Source organism: Penaeus japonicus, unplaced genomic scaffold (genome assembly GCF_977035675.1).
Source record: "Penaeus japonicus unplaced genomic scaffold, GWHDUDI00000001_assembly GWHDUDI00000007, whole genome shotgun sequence".
Taxonomy (NCBI): Eukaryota; Metazoa; Arthropoda; class Malacostraca; order Decapoda; family Penaeidae; genus Penaeus; species Penaeus japonicus.
In genome coordinates this window covers 32,310,490-32,326,419 of record NW_028234409.1, presented here as the reverse complement: position 1 = coordinate 32,326,419, position 15,930 = coordinate 32,310,490, and the positions used below count along the sequence as shown (strand labels likewise).

General features: G+C 39.9%; 1 protein-coding gene across 1 annotated transcript in view; it reads left to right on the top strand.

Moving 5' to 3' along the window:
* The first annotated feature begins 13,009 nt into the window (after positions 1–13,009).
* Positions 13,010–15,930, top strand: part of LOC122247782 (2-hydroxyacyl-CoA lyase 2) — a 30,304-nt gene continuing 27,383 nt past the window's right edge. Inside the window, exon 1 of the mRNA XM_043007366.2 lies at positions 13,010–13,499. The gene's annotated coding sequence lies outside the window, so the exon portion shown is untranslated. The remainder of the gene's footprint in view (positions 13,500–15,930) is intronic.

Below are 15,930 nucleotides of genomic sequence, written 5' to 3'. Positions count from 1 at the left end.
CAACTCTCTTCTCTCTCTCTCTCTCTCTCTCTCTCTCTTTCTCTCTCTCCTTTCCTTTCTTTCTTTCTTCATTCCTTCCTTCCTCCCTTCCTTCCTCTCCCCTCTCTCTCTCTCTCTCTCTCTCTCTCTCTCTCTCTCTCTCTCTCTCTCTCTCTCTCTCTCTCTCTCCCTCTCCCTCTCCCCTCCCTCTCCCTCCCCTTCCCCTTCCCCTTCCCCCTCCCCCTCCTCCTCTCCCACTCCATATCCCTATCCCCCGCCCCCTCCCCTCCCTCTCCCTCTTCCTCTCCCCCTCCTCCTCCCTCTCCCCCTCCTCCTCCTCCTCCTCCCTCTCCCCCTTTTCTTTCTCTCTTTCTTTCCCCCTGATCGTATCAGACATATACTAAAACCAAACAAGTTTCTATTCACTTTCACTTCGTTACTACCTTCACGCATTCTCCCACAGTGTTCATCTTCATCTTCACCTTCGCATCACAACTTGTCGATACTCTTAAGTCTATTATTAATGTTTTTTCCACCTGTTGGGGATTATCACCATCGCCAACTTATCCCCCATTCAACAACTATTCTGCACTGCCTGTCAAGGTCACACCGCCTATCACCATTACTATCCCCACCATCAAGACGCCACACCCACATGAACCTCAGCCAATTGGTTGGTTCTCCCCCTTTCGCTCCCCCACCTCCATCTACTCCCAAACCCCATTCCACACCCCCAACACTAGCCCACTTCGACCTTGAGATCTTCAGGTTCTGGCAAGATAGTGACATTCTACCGCCTTCCATTAAGGCTCAAATTGCCCTGTTGAAATCACTAGACAATGACTTTTAGATCCTCCGATGGGAAGTGACATTTTACTGTTAAGGGTGGCGATATATCTTTAATGTGGCAACAAGAGCGGCAACGGGTATGGTTTCGAGTTGAGGGATCATTCGTTTATTGGGGCAAAGGGATAGGATGGGAAGAGAATAACTCGGAGTGGCCTTTAGCATGAAACTGAAAGGGTTGGCGAAGAACTACACTAAAATGGGGTTCATGTCAGGAATAGGGCTGTGAAGGAGAGACTTTTGTTCGGAGACCTGTGTCGCGGAAGGTGAAAAAAGAAAATGTTGTAGACAAAGACTTAAACTGGGTGCGACTGTACCAGGAGGAGGGTTGTACCATGTTTATGCCAATCTCTGGGAAACTACTACACTTCGGAGAGAGGACTGCACCGGTGAAGAGGAAGTGACTGTAAAAGGGTACAGTCACGGTCAGGAGTTCTGTCACACAGCATAGCTTCGAAACGCCCTATTGTATTATCAGAATGTCAAGGCTCCGTCAAATCTTTCACTGACTTTACAAAGATTTGGGAAAAGCGATACGTCTTTGCTGAACAACGGGGGCCATTCTAATGGTACAGCAAAAACACGTGCAACTATTACAACACAATTTCTTGTACCTTATTTCTCATTCCATTACCCACTGCACATCCGATTCTATACTTGTACATGATTTCCGAAGGTCTAACCACGAAACTTAGATCGCTCAGTTCCTTCATGCCATGATTATCGCACTGAAACTTTTAAATGTTTGCTTCCCGGGACAAACAAAAACAATAATTTCATTCTGCCACGAGATTATTATTATTTTTTTTTGTTTTTATTAGATGAAGAGATATTGCATCCCGCCTGAGGGGGAAGCGGGAAGGAAAAGGGGACACCATCGTGATACAATGAAAGTTATTAACCCGCAACTTTTGTGGACTCGAGAAACCAGCAGCTATTGAGGCTAGACTGAGTGAATAGATCTTTTGAGAGATAAAATAGCTATCAAGATCTGTCAACTAACGGTTTTCATACAACCAACATCGCAACGATATTCAACCTCCGTGAGATGAGATTTCCAGGGATCTACTTTTGTTGTTCTGATCCATCCACCGGCTTGCTCTCCTAGGACGTGTTCCTTTCTCTACCAAAAGACAAAGACAAAGACAAATCCAAAATCCAAAATCCAAAATCCATCGCCTTCCAAATCCTGGGGAAAATAGGATATGTCGAATCTCGCCCCTACCTCCCCTTACACAAAAGGCGGATCAAACGCACTGTCGAAGGAGAGGAAGGGGAGAGGGAGAGGAAAACAAACCACCAAACGAGCAGCGAGTCAGCATGTACCTTTGGGGCGCGTGTGAAGAGAGGCGAGAGCGAAGCGGAGGGCGCACGGTAGTGGAGGTTGCAGCGCGGCGCGGGCGAGTGAGACGCTCGAGACGGTGCCTGGACAATATGAAGGGCGGACGGGCGGGCGGGCAGGCAAGGCGGTCGGTCGGAGGGTCGGGCGGCGGAGGGCGGTCGGGCACACCACGTCCACTTCAGCAAGGTTACTTCCCGCAACTGGCGTAGGCCGTGCCTCGTCACGTGTCATCCGTCGATAGAGATATGGAGTGGCTTTCACTCGCTTGTCAAAGGCGTTTGCGACCGATAACCTTTTTTTAACGGTCCCAATTAACTATAATCGAAGTCGTTACATATCGGCACTGCCCTTGGGTATCCGGTTATCGAGTAACGGACACCGGAGAAACTTCCGTAGTTGCAGCAGGTGCAAGGCCCGCCAGTGCCATAGTTCCTCAAGGTTACACTGTGTGTGTGTGTGTGTGTGTGTGTGTGTGTGTGTGTGTGTGTGTGTGTGTGTGTGTGTGTGTGTGTGTGTGTGTGTGTGTGTGTGTGTGCGTGTGTGTGTGTGCGTGTGCACACATACACATACACACACAAACACACACACACATACACACTCACATATGTGTGTATATATATATATATATATATATATACATATATATATACATTTATTTATATCTATATATATATATATATATATATATATATATATATATATATATATATATATGTATGTATGTCTGTGTGTGTGTGTGTGTGTGTGCGTGTGTATATACATATATACATATATAAGATTTTTTTTTGTTTATAAACATACATACATACATACATACATACATACATACATACACACACACATACACATATATATATATATATATATATATATATATATATATATATATATATATATACATATGTGTGTGTGTGTGTGTGTGCGCGCGCGCGTGTGTGTATATATTTATGGAGGGAGAGAGGTAGGGAAGAAGAAAGGGGGGGAGGGAAGGAGAGAGAGAGAGAGAGAGAGAGAGAGAGAGAGAGAGAGAGAGAGAGAGAGAGAGAGAGAGAGAGAGAGAGAGAGAGAGAGAGAGAGAGAGAGAGAGAGAGAGAGAGAGAGAGAGAGAGAGAGGAAAGAGAGAGAGGAGAGAGAGAGAGAGAGAGAGAGAGAGAGAGAGAGAGAGAGAGAGAGAGAGAGAGAGAGAGAGAGAGAGAGAGAGAGAGAGACACCACCACATTCAAGGACAAGGATTAATCTCACAATAAACTAAGAGAGATAACCGAGAGATATCTCTGAAAGACGTTGTAAGAAAATAACGATGAAATGAAAGTTAAAACGTGGGAGAAGAATGAGAGCAAAAGGAAAAAGATGAACTGGGAAAAAAAGAAGGCAACTATAGAAAGATACAGTGGAATAAACGGGGAGAGGGATAGGGTGATAGGGGGCGAAATACACAGATGTAGAAAACTAGAGAGGCAGAAAGGGGGGGGGGGTCAAGAAAGGGGAGAGTGGGATGGGCGGAGAGAAAGAGAGAAATAGAGAGAGAGACAGAGAGAGAGAATGGGGGGGGGGGGAGAGAGAGAGAGCGAGAGAGAATTGGGGGGGGGAGAGAGAGAGAGAGAGAGAGAATGGGGGGGGGGAGAGAGAGAGAATGGGAGGGATAGAGAGAATGGGAGGGAGAGAGAGAGAAAGAGAGAGAGAAAGATGGATAGAAAGATAGATAGAGAGAAAGAGAGAGAGAGAGAGTAAGAGAGAAAGAGAATGAGAGAAAGATAGATAGAGAGAAAGAGAGAGAGATAGAATGAGAGAAAGAGAGAGGAAGAGAAAGAGAAAGAAAAAGAGAGAGAGAAAGAGAGAAAGAGAGAGAGAGAGAAAGATTAAGAGAAAGATAGAGAGAAAAAGAGAGAGAGAGAGAGAAAGAGAAAGAGAGAGAGAAAGATAGATAGAGAGAAAGAAAGAGAGAAAGAGAGAGAAAGAGAAAGAGAGAGAGAGAGAGACAGAGAGAGAGAGAGCGTAATAGAGGATAGAGGATCTTAAGTACAAGTCCCTTCGGAGGCCTTCTGGGGGACAGGAAGTGTCAGCAGCTCACGGTGAACAACGTTAAGGTCAACACGGTCTAAATACCAATATTTCAGGTGACGGCAGACCGTGATGGAGCTCTACGGTGCGTACAGCTAACTGTTATCTTCACCGTACACAATGCAGAAAGGAGAGGAACCTTGTTGTTCTAGATGTATTTAAATATAGGTAAATGAGTGCTAGTTTATGGGAAAAAATAATCGTAATACCTACGAAAAAGTATCGCACTTTCAACTGTGATCAACATTAACATTATTTCGAAAGTCACTATTGCCATCACCATCATTATCATTACCATCTAATCACAAACTAATGGTCATCATCTCCTCAATACCATTATCATAACACATTAAGTGTGAGATTCAATCACGATTCCAGGAAAATAAAAGCTTTATTAAGCAGTAAAGAAAACTAATCTTTAAGAAATCTTGCACATTCGTTCGTTAATCTGTTTGGATCGTGAGCAACCTTTATAATTAAGAACCAATCAGATACATCGCAGAAACATTAAAGACTAGCAGATTTCAGAATACCTTAAGTGTTCTTAATCACCTAACACGAACAATTTGGGTATTCTGAGTACTAAGAGTATCTTATAGCATCCTAAATTATCAGAAAATCCATTTACCTAGAGCACCATAAATAGTGTGAGCACCTGAATACTAACAACAACCTTAATCTAAGTGTTCAAAGCATCATACATAGATAGGGAGCCTAAGTACCCAGGACACCCCAAATTGTCAATGGAACTAAGTACTGAGCCCAGCCTAAATAATCAGGGAATCTGGATGATAGTCAGGACCCTCAGTTTCCACCCTTAATGCACAGGGTATTCAAAATATTCAAAATGCCTCGCACAGCATAAAAAAAAAACTTTGAAGCCCCTTTAGTACGCAAAACATCCTAAAAATGAGAACTCTATGTACTCAAGGCGTCCTAAGACTCCCAAACTATTTATAAATCCCTAGACACTTGCAACTTGCAACACCGTAACCACTAAGTACTCATCCTACAAAAAACAAATTTCCAGAAAACTCAGGACGCGATAGACACTTGGTAATCAGTTCCTCATGACAATCCCGAACTTTCATATTGCCCTTAATACTTATGACATTTTGGATTCTTCTTACAACACCCAGGAGACAGGACAGCCGCGTCAATGGCATGCGGATGCTAATTCATTATCTTAACCGCACGTACGCACGCATTCACGCGAACATGAAAGCAGGCACGTCGCTGTACGCACGCACACACGCGACTATCGAAGAGGAAGCGAGGAAGGAGGGAGGGAGAGAAGGGGAAAAGGGAGGGGGAGAGGTAGAGGGGAGAGGACGGTGGGGAAAGAGGATGGAGGGAGACAGTGGAGATGAGGGGGGGGAGAGGTGAGTGGAGGGGGAAGAGGAAGAGAGAGAGAGTATGAGAGAGAGGGGGGGGGAGACAGAAAGAGAAAAGAAAGAAAGGGAGGGAGGGAGGGAGGAAGAGAGAGAGAGAGAGATAAAAATAAAAAGACAGAAAGAGAGAAATGAGAGCGACTGAGAGAGAGAGAGAGTTTGACCGTAAGGAAACAAAGCAGGAGAGGAAGTTGTGGAAGAAGGAAGAAGTGATTATGAAAAAGGGGGGTCGGGGTTGGCGGATTGGGCATTGCGATAAAAACAAAGACCTCTTCAAAGGGGTAGCAAAGGTTGACATAAGGTCATGTTTTTTGCATGCTAATAAAGCGCGAGTGGCAAGGCCACCGAGGTAACGGTCCTCCCCCGATATGTTGGCAGCCGTGGGGGCCAGGTCAACCCACGCGTGCCAACCTTCCCGAGGTAACTAATATCACACGTTGCAACTTTTAGTATTAATGAAGATCTTTAATGTGGTGTTCATTATCGGTGTAAGTGTCTTGAGATGCAACCTAATCAGAGATGATTGTAAAAGATCCAGCAGGTCTTCTTACGGTTTATTGGAAGTGATTGAAATGTATGTATCTTAAATTAGGGATATGCTTAGATGGATTTAGTTCTTGTGATTCCTTAATTTTGTGTTAGGACGCGAATAAATAGAGTTTCTATGTTATATGACGATAATCTTAGGAACAGAAAAACCCAACCAAGTACGTCTGAGTACACGTGCATGTGTATCGTTTAAAAAAATTACTAAAACATTCCGCTGTTTCATAGTCTGCGATTTGAATTAGAGCTGGGCACTTGTGGGTCTGAACACATGTGGAGGATTCATGCTGAACAAATTGTAAACAAAACAACGAAGGGAGGAGCGGTAAAAAAACACACGATTATGCTGAAGGCCTTTTGGCTAGAATGCTTCTTCAGGGCAAGCCCTTTCGTTTTGTTTGAAATTTGCACTCGTGGAAAAATGAAAAAAAATCTGCAACTGGAGTTCCTATCGCATGACGTACGCGTATGTATGTATGTGTGTGCGTGTGCGTTTATAAATTTAGTACTGTAATTCTATCGATCAAACTTTACACACGCCCGTCTGATGTTCTAAGTATTTGGTAAATACCAATTACCCTCCTCACTTCCCTAATTTGCTTATTTCCCGTCCCCTCCTCCTTCCCTTTCCCCCACTTTCCTTTTCTCCCATCCGCAACTACGGTTCGGAAACTTCTCCCCTTACCCCGGTTAATACACGTAAGCTAATACGAAAGAAAGAGAGAGAGAGAGAGAGAGAGAGAGAGAGAGAGAGAGAGAGAGAGAGAGAGAGAAAGAAAGAGAAAAAAAATACGTTTACAATCATGAATTAACCGTCGACCAAAAGATGGAAGGGCGCCTTTCAGGATTACGATATCTAATAGTGTACAAATCTCAAACCCAAGAGTTCTTTCCCTTAGAGATATCAACAAGAATAGAAAAACAGCAGGCACGTGGCAGCTGTCGCCTCAGTGACGTCAGACTTCTCCACACACTTTCTTGTGGTCGTATAAATGAACCTAAACCCATAAATTAATTAGTGCGAATAATGATATAAAAGCGTATTCAATCAACTTTTAGTCAACGTGCTTTCCATTCGTCTATTTCTTTTTCATAACATCAATGCATACCTAACGTCATCTGTTGGCCAGTTCTGTATCTAAAAATATATATATATAAATAAAAATAATAATTATGAAAATATAGTCAGCGAATTTAAAATAAAACGTATGAAGTAATGATAGTTACAGCTGTTTCGTCACTTGGTCTTTAAAGTTGATTTATATCCATCGTTATTCTCTGCCATATATTTTTTCCTGATAATATTTTTATGTCTTTCTTTTCTATTACATCTTACTAACATCAAGATTATAATCATCATATTTTAGCTAGCATTGCAGCAATACAAATATCATTACATCATTTCATATCATATCGTTAGTTTTCTTTTCATAATCATTATTGTAACTGTTATTGTTATTATTGTTACTATCATTATTGTCATCATTATTAATATCATTGCCAATGTCATTATAATTTGTATCAGTCATCAAAATCAAAAGCATCGCTATTACCATTATAACTACTATTGATATTGTCATCAGTTACCATCCTTACAGATTCGCAAACCATAGTCTTACTGATTAGGTTTCATGATCTTTTCGAAATGATAACATGATTAAAAACCGCGCTACTAATCTTAATCCGGCTGTTAAGTCCAGGCTCTACAAAATAACTGAGCTCTATCATTTCGTAACATCTAAGCAAAGTGAAGAAGCTACAAATAAAACGTTATAATCTATAATATTATAAGTGTAATGTCCGAGAAAAATAACTGCATAAGCCACACACACACACATTAGGTCAAGATCTTCCATGTTCTAACTTGAGGCCACTCTTACGGAGGAAAGTAGGTGCAGTTTAGAAAAGGAGAGAGAGAAAAAAAATGAGCAACAAAAAATAGAAGCGGAAGAAGAAAGGGGAAAAAAATCACCTGCTACTCTTATACGCGGCTTCCTAGATGCAGGTAGACTGTGGCTGACCTTGAACTTTATCAAGGGAAATTCTCTTCCCGGTCTGCTTTTTCCCCTTTCCCTCCTTTGCCCTGTTTCTGGTAGGAGGGAGGGCATGAGGATTGAGGAAGAGGGAGGAGTGAGAGAAAATGAGATCCATGTACCTATGCGGTGTATATATGTTGAGCGAAAGATCGAGAGAGATGGGGTAGGGGGGGGATGAAGACAGTAGGAGAGGGGGGAGAGAGAGAGAGAGAGAGAAGAGTGAGGTACGTAGAGCAATATACAAAGAAAGAGAGGGAGAGATTATCTTAGATTCTCTTAGAACAACAATTACAGTCAATACCACATTTCTTCTCTAATTTCAGCCTTTCACGAGAGGGCGCACTGCCATCGTGTCTAGTGCACTACACCAACATGCATAGGTGCATGCCCCGATCAGGTTCAAGCATTCTTGTAATCACATGATAAAGCTCTGTCTGACCTCTGAACTTAGTGCCATGGAAGCAGCAGAAAATACCCTTACCCTGCTGTGTGAGAGGGAAAGGGAGAGGGAGGAGGAGGGAGGGAGTGAGAGAGAGGGAGGGAGTGAGGGAGAGGGAGGGAGGGAGGGAGAGGAAAGGAAGGAGGGACGGGGACGGAGAGGGAGAAGGAGAGGGAGAGGGAGAGGAAGGGATGGAGGGAGGGAGGGAGAGAGAGAGAGAGATAGAGAGAGAAATTATGTAAGTCGCTATCTTGACCTTCTTCCCCTCACCTTGGATCTCCTGTTATGACTTCTTATCTCATCAAAATGTGAAAAGTTAATTAATATCGGACGTGTTGACAGCAAATTGTGTGTCAATATACTCTTGGGCCAGAACACTCAAGGACAATTAAACTCTTATCCTTGGCACGAGTGTAATAGCATGCGTTATGAACAAACAAACACACAGACAGACACACATCATATATATATATATATATATATATATATATATATATATATATATATATATATATATATATATATATATATATGCATATATATATTCACAAGTATCTGTATATATAGTGTATCACGTGTGTGTGTGTGTGTGTGTGTGCGTGTGCGTGTGCGTGTGCGTGTATGCGTATGTGTATGTGTGTATATGTGTGTGCATATATATATATATACATATGTATGTGTGTGTGCATATATATATATATATTTATATATATACATATGTATGTATATGTACATATTTAAATATATAAATATACATATACACATATACAGTACATGAATATATATCTATATATGTACGTATATATATATATATATATATATATATATATATACATATATATACATATATATACATATATATACGTTTACATATACGTATACATATATATAAATATTTATTCATATTTATATATAAACATATATATACATATATACATACACATATACATACATACACATACACGTGTGTGTGTATGTGTATGTGTATGTGTGTGTGCATATACATACATATATAAATATATATATACATATGTATATGTAAATATTTAAATATATAAATATACATATACACATATACATGAATATATATCTATGTATATATATACATATATATACGTATACATATACGTATACATATATGAATAAATATTTAATTATATTTAATTATATTGATATATATAAACATATATACATATATACATACACATATACATACATGTGTGTGTGTGTGCATACATGAGTAAATAGGTGAGTAAGAGCACCAAAAAAAGAGTTCCACGCGATAACACGTCTTTTTTTTAAAGCCATCAACTACACGAGTTATCAGTGATAGCAAGAAACCGTTGCAATGGCCAGGGGATGTACCTCGACACTACAAGTATCGCCCGTCCCTTGTCTAATAACTTCCGTCCCTTCTCTAATAACTTATCTAAAATACCGTTAGTTTGGTTTGTACCAAAAATGTGTATATACCTTTGGCATCATGCTTTCAAGGCATCCGCAAAACACGAAGGAGATGAATATACAAAATATGTGGTTGGGCATGAAAAGAACGATTTTTTTTTCAGGTTAAGCTCAGTTTCTAAGTATCCAATGATTAGTATATAAATTACCGCATCCATATCATATACCCTGCAAGTTCAAATCAGGATATTGATGATCGAATACCGAACATACATATACATACATACACACACACAATGTGCGTGTGTGTGAGTGCGTGTGCGTGCGTGTGCGAGTGTGTGTATGTATGTATGTATATATATTAATTCATATATATATATATATATATATATATATATAGAGAGAGAGAGAGAGAGAGAGAGAGAGAGATACATATATATATAGGATATTGCCATTTACCTACAATGTAATCTGTCATTTTCAACCTCCTTTTTATATTACATTACCATATTCATTAAGATTTATATAAAGTCTTCAGGCTCCGAAATGGACGATCGCAATTAGTATGTTTAAATCTAGGAATAAATTCATCTATAAACTCAAAAAAAAAAATTAAAACTCAAGTGAACTCATTGGTCTCATCCTTTTCATTAGCCCTTGCTTTCCTCCAACGCCTTCCACCATAATGGAACTGAAGGTACATTTGACGAGGTGAAATAGCCATTTTTTTCTATCTCCAAAATCCCAATTAGGATCCAGCTTACTTGTTAAACTGGAAAACCCATTTCATCACATGAATGAGTTTTTCATCATCGCTCAGGTGAAGGCGGTTGTTCACAGGTGTCCAAGGGTATATTTACACTAAGTCACATGTCGTAAACTGTTAAAACATATGATTGTATACAGACAGGCCCAAGGACAGACAGACAGCACGGTAGACAGGCAGAGCACACTTCATGGCCCGAGCACTCACTCGCACACTGTTCGTAGGTTTTATCCACATTTCATTCGACTTTAGTCAGCTGTCATTTTTGCTTTGATGAGTAAAGTCTTTAGATAAAACACCTTTGTCTGATATCTATATATATATATATTTTTTTTTTGTTTGTTTGTTCGGTCTTTTGAAAATGCATTGTTGTTTTTCTCTCACTAATCTATTAATGGCTTCACATTTCATAAATGCTCTACGGCCTATCAGCAACTGCCATCTGTCTTTTGTCAGCTACCAGCTTTCTCTTGTCAGCTGCCTTTCCCAGAGTGCTGGTGGCTGTTATACTCATCATGTAGATAATTATTGAAGCTTTGAAATTTTCAGCTTGATCTCTCATTCCTTCAATTCTTTCGTAATCTCAAGTCCTTTTAATAGTTTGGCTGACTAAAAGTTTTATCAAAATCAACATTTAACAATCTAAATGGGTTTCCATTTTTCATATTGATCATGCGATAGAATAAGAATAAAACTGAGGTAAAAATATAATCATAATTCCGACTTATCAAGCATTTCTACACAAGACAACGAAGAGGAAAGTGTCAACCTGACAGCAACCACTGCTTTCGCCAACTGGACTCGTCTCCCCCCTTAGGTATAGGGGGACCAGCTGACGCAGAAAACATTGCGCGATCATATGTAAAAGAACTGCTACAGTTTGCTCGCTCTCCCTCTCTAACGGACTCACTAACGCCCAACATGCGCGCGTGACACACACACCACACCATACCACACCACACCACACTACACACACACACGCGCGCGCGCGCACACGCACACACACAATTATATATATATATACATATTTATATACACACAAATACGTGTCTGGGAGGGGGTGAGTGTAAGTAAGAATGTATGTGAATGTGTGTGTGTATGAATCGCACTTGCATATGATTAGAATATCTGTAGTTCAACGAACTTCATATTTATAACTCGCTCTATAAACATCAGCACACACACACACACATATATACACACAGCATATACCTACACACAGACACACACATATATAAACATATATATAGCATATATACGGGCTCGCGCGCGCACACACACATACACACACACACGCACACACACACACACACACACGCACACAAACACAATATATATATATATATATATATTTGTACATAAATACACATATGCACATACAGATACACAAAGATATACATATTTACATATATATCATAAACATGTATATATATGTGTGTGTGTATATGTATATATACATGTGTGTGTATAAATATATAGTATATATACAATATACTATATATATATATGACTATATACATATATTCACGCACACACACATATACATATATATATATATATATATATATATATATATATATATATATATATATATATATATATGTGTGTGTGTGTGTGTGTGTATGTGCGTGTGTGTGTGTATGTATAAATATATAATATATATACAATATATTATATATATGACTATACATATATTCACACGCACACGCACACGCACATACAAACATACACATACATATATATATATATATATATATATATATATATATATATATATATATTATAGTACTGTTACTAATCTTTTTATACATCCCCATCATCCTTCGCATTGTAAAACGACCACGGAAAGGAAGTAGAAGAGAGAGCAGACAAAAGGAAAAACGAAGAAATATAAAAAGGCACTGCTTCAGCATCATAACTTGCTCGTGCCAGTTCCCGCTACGAAGCAAGGTCCACGCTCGACGAGTTGGCGTAATGTTCAGCTATCTCTCGTACGGATTATATTTGAAAGATCCTTAACACTGTTCTTTAATACTTGACTCGAGTCCTCTTTCGATGACACTTTTTTTTTATAAGAACGATAAAAATAAGTCGTGTCATAAAGGAAATACCATCCGGGTGATTAGAATGTGTTTGATGATCATTAATCAAAGAGTGAATTAAGAATGCACGAATTAAGCAGCTATGTCCTTGAACTCTAGTGAAGGTTCAGCGCTGCAAGCTTCCACTTGTGCCTGATCCGCTTTACATCGGTTTCCTTCCACTTTGTCTCTTTCCCTTTTATCCTTTCCATTTCTCTCTCTTACTCTTCCCTAGCCTGAATCTACATTCAACCCTTTCTTCTCTGTTCTTCTTGCATTTCTTACCGTTCTCCCCCATCCCTTGTCTGAATTCTTCTCTGTCTCCACTTTCAATGTTCCTTTCCCTTTTCGTCTTCTCTTCGGTCTTCTTCCTCTTCCGTTGCTATCCACGCTCCTAAACTCTTACTTTCGCTTTCCTCCTTCCTTCCCACCTCCTTTCCCTTCCGATCAATTATGATCAGTGTCCCTTTCCCTCTCTTCCTTCTCCCCAGTTATCATACTTACTGTTATTGAGTTACGGGCGTATGCGTGACAGACTGCAAGGCGAGACTGCAGAGGGCCGCAGTCTGGTTGTGACGTGGCGTGGGCGGACGGAGAGAACCAAGGGGGTGAGTACCACCAGCGAGGGCGCCTGGACGATGACTAAGGGCAACCCCCAACCTCCAACCCCACTACTAACACTTCGCGTCGTGACATCCCTCTCTTTCCCGCCTCTGATGTCGAAACCTTCCCAACCCCTAGTTACTTTCTCAACCCCTTTTCTGCTTCCTTTCTCTTCTTCATTTCGGTCCAACCTCCTTTCCCTCTTCGCTCCAGTTCCCTTATCGCCTCTCTCTCCCTCTCGCTCTCTCTCTCTCTCTCTCCACTCCCTCCTACTTCAGCCTTATCATCGACAAAGACCCTTTGTAAATCGCCGACGAAGTACAATCTTGGTATTCTGCTCAACCTTGTTCTGCCGCATGCGATGGATGCTCTCGGAGTGGATAACACAGAGCTACACTTTCCTCCCGATTGACACCTATAATTAACCAATAAAGAGATGTGAAGCCGATGGCACTGTGAGAAATAATGATCTTCTGGTCTTACTTTCCGGGGAAATTGCTGTTACTTGCTTTAATAGGAGATATAGAAGTTATTGGCACCAAAGCTTGGGGCATTGTAGCTAGTTCACATACGTGCGATTCTGTTACTTCCATCTTGCTGCATGATATAAACGTATGTACTACGAACGTCAACTTATGAGAAGTATCATAGCATTGTCTATACTATATTCTGTCATTTCACTCCTATTCATCAATTAACAGGCAACAACTCATTCATACATTCACATCAATCAATGATTTGGACAGTTGGACACTCGCTTACACAGGTGCAACCTGTATAAACATATTCTAGGTTTGCATGCTATATAACGACACATTTTCAAAATGTCTATACATGGGTAAGATTTGAATTAGTGTGAGTCACTTGTCCTCTGAGTATGAATTAGCGGATACTAGTTATGGTCAATTACTTCTGACCATTATTTCATATCAACTAACAGGAATAAACTATCCTAGTTCTATTAACACCCGAAAACGGATTTCCATGATCGCGTTCTTAAATCAATCTAATAACTAGCAGTAACGTAAATATTGATATTATCTCCTCCATAAAATACGATCATTATCGTTAAAGCAAATATCAGCACTGCGACCACCAACGTTATCGTTATCATCATCACAATCAGCATTACCATTAGCACCACTACAGATAATGTCCTCACTATGGAAAAGAATCAAGAGGACCTACGTGAACTTACGTGCAGGTTCCGCGGCCATACACTCAAACGGATGTGTTTTAATCATACTACATTCAGTGGCAAATGGAAATATTTACATAACAAGTGTTCAACACAGCGTTTGTATAGCCTTAATCCAACATTCAACATGTTTCTGCTACGTTTGCATATTTGCGATGGAGGGAGGGGGAGTGAGGGAGAGGGATGGGTAGTGAAAGAGAGGGAGAGGGAGAGGGAGAGGGAGAGGGAGTGAGAGAGAAAGTGTGAGAGAAAGAGAAAGTGAGAGGGAAAGAGAGAGAGAGGGAAAGAGAAAGAGAGAGAGAGAGTTTCTTTCACATTTCCTCTTAGCAAATATTTAAGACAAATATGACGTTCATGAAGCTTACCTTCATCTGAATTCAATTCAATGTTCCATTAAAACCAATACCTCCATAACCGCCAATTACCTCCCCCCCCCAAAAAAAAAAAAAAAAAAATAATAATAATAATAAAAAAATATAATAATGTCGACATAAATCTTGGACACTAACCTTGGGTACCTTTCTTGAACATATCCATCTGTAGACTTCATGCTTAACCTTAAAACCAGTTACTGTCAATCAGGAGTACGAGCGACTGTTCTAATGAAGATTTTAATGAATCAAACAATAGAGCAGGGATTAGTATTTGGTAATATGGTAATACAACTGTACTCTCACCATCAAAGCATCTATCTGGTTTTCATGAAGCATTTGAACAGCTAGATGAGAGGAGAGAGAACTGATGAGGCCCAATTAATGGTTTGCTAAACAATACTTTTTGTCAGGTGTGCAATGTCCACCTGCCATTTGTGCTGCCTTTATGGTCAGGCGATGAAGGTGAGTAGGGTGGATAGAGGGAGATGCGCAGTATATATGTGATAGGTAAATCAGAACTAATATATAAATATATAAATATATAAATATATAAATATATATATATATATATACATACATATGTGTGTGCGTGTATGTGTGTGTGTGTGTGTATGCGTATGTGTGCGTGTATGTGTGTGCGTGTATGTGTGTGTGTATGTGTGTGTGTGTGTGCGTGTGTGTGTGTATGCGTGTGTGTGCGTGTGCGTGTGTGTGTGTAATATATTATATATATACATATATATACATATATACATACATAATCATATATATATACATATATATACATAAATATATATATATATATATATATATATATATATATATATATATATGGAGAGAGAGAGAGAGAGAACTGAATGAGTA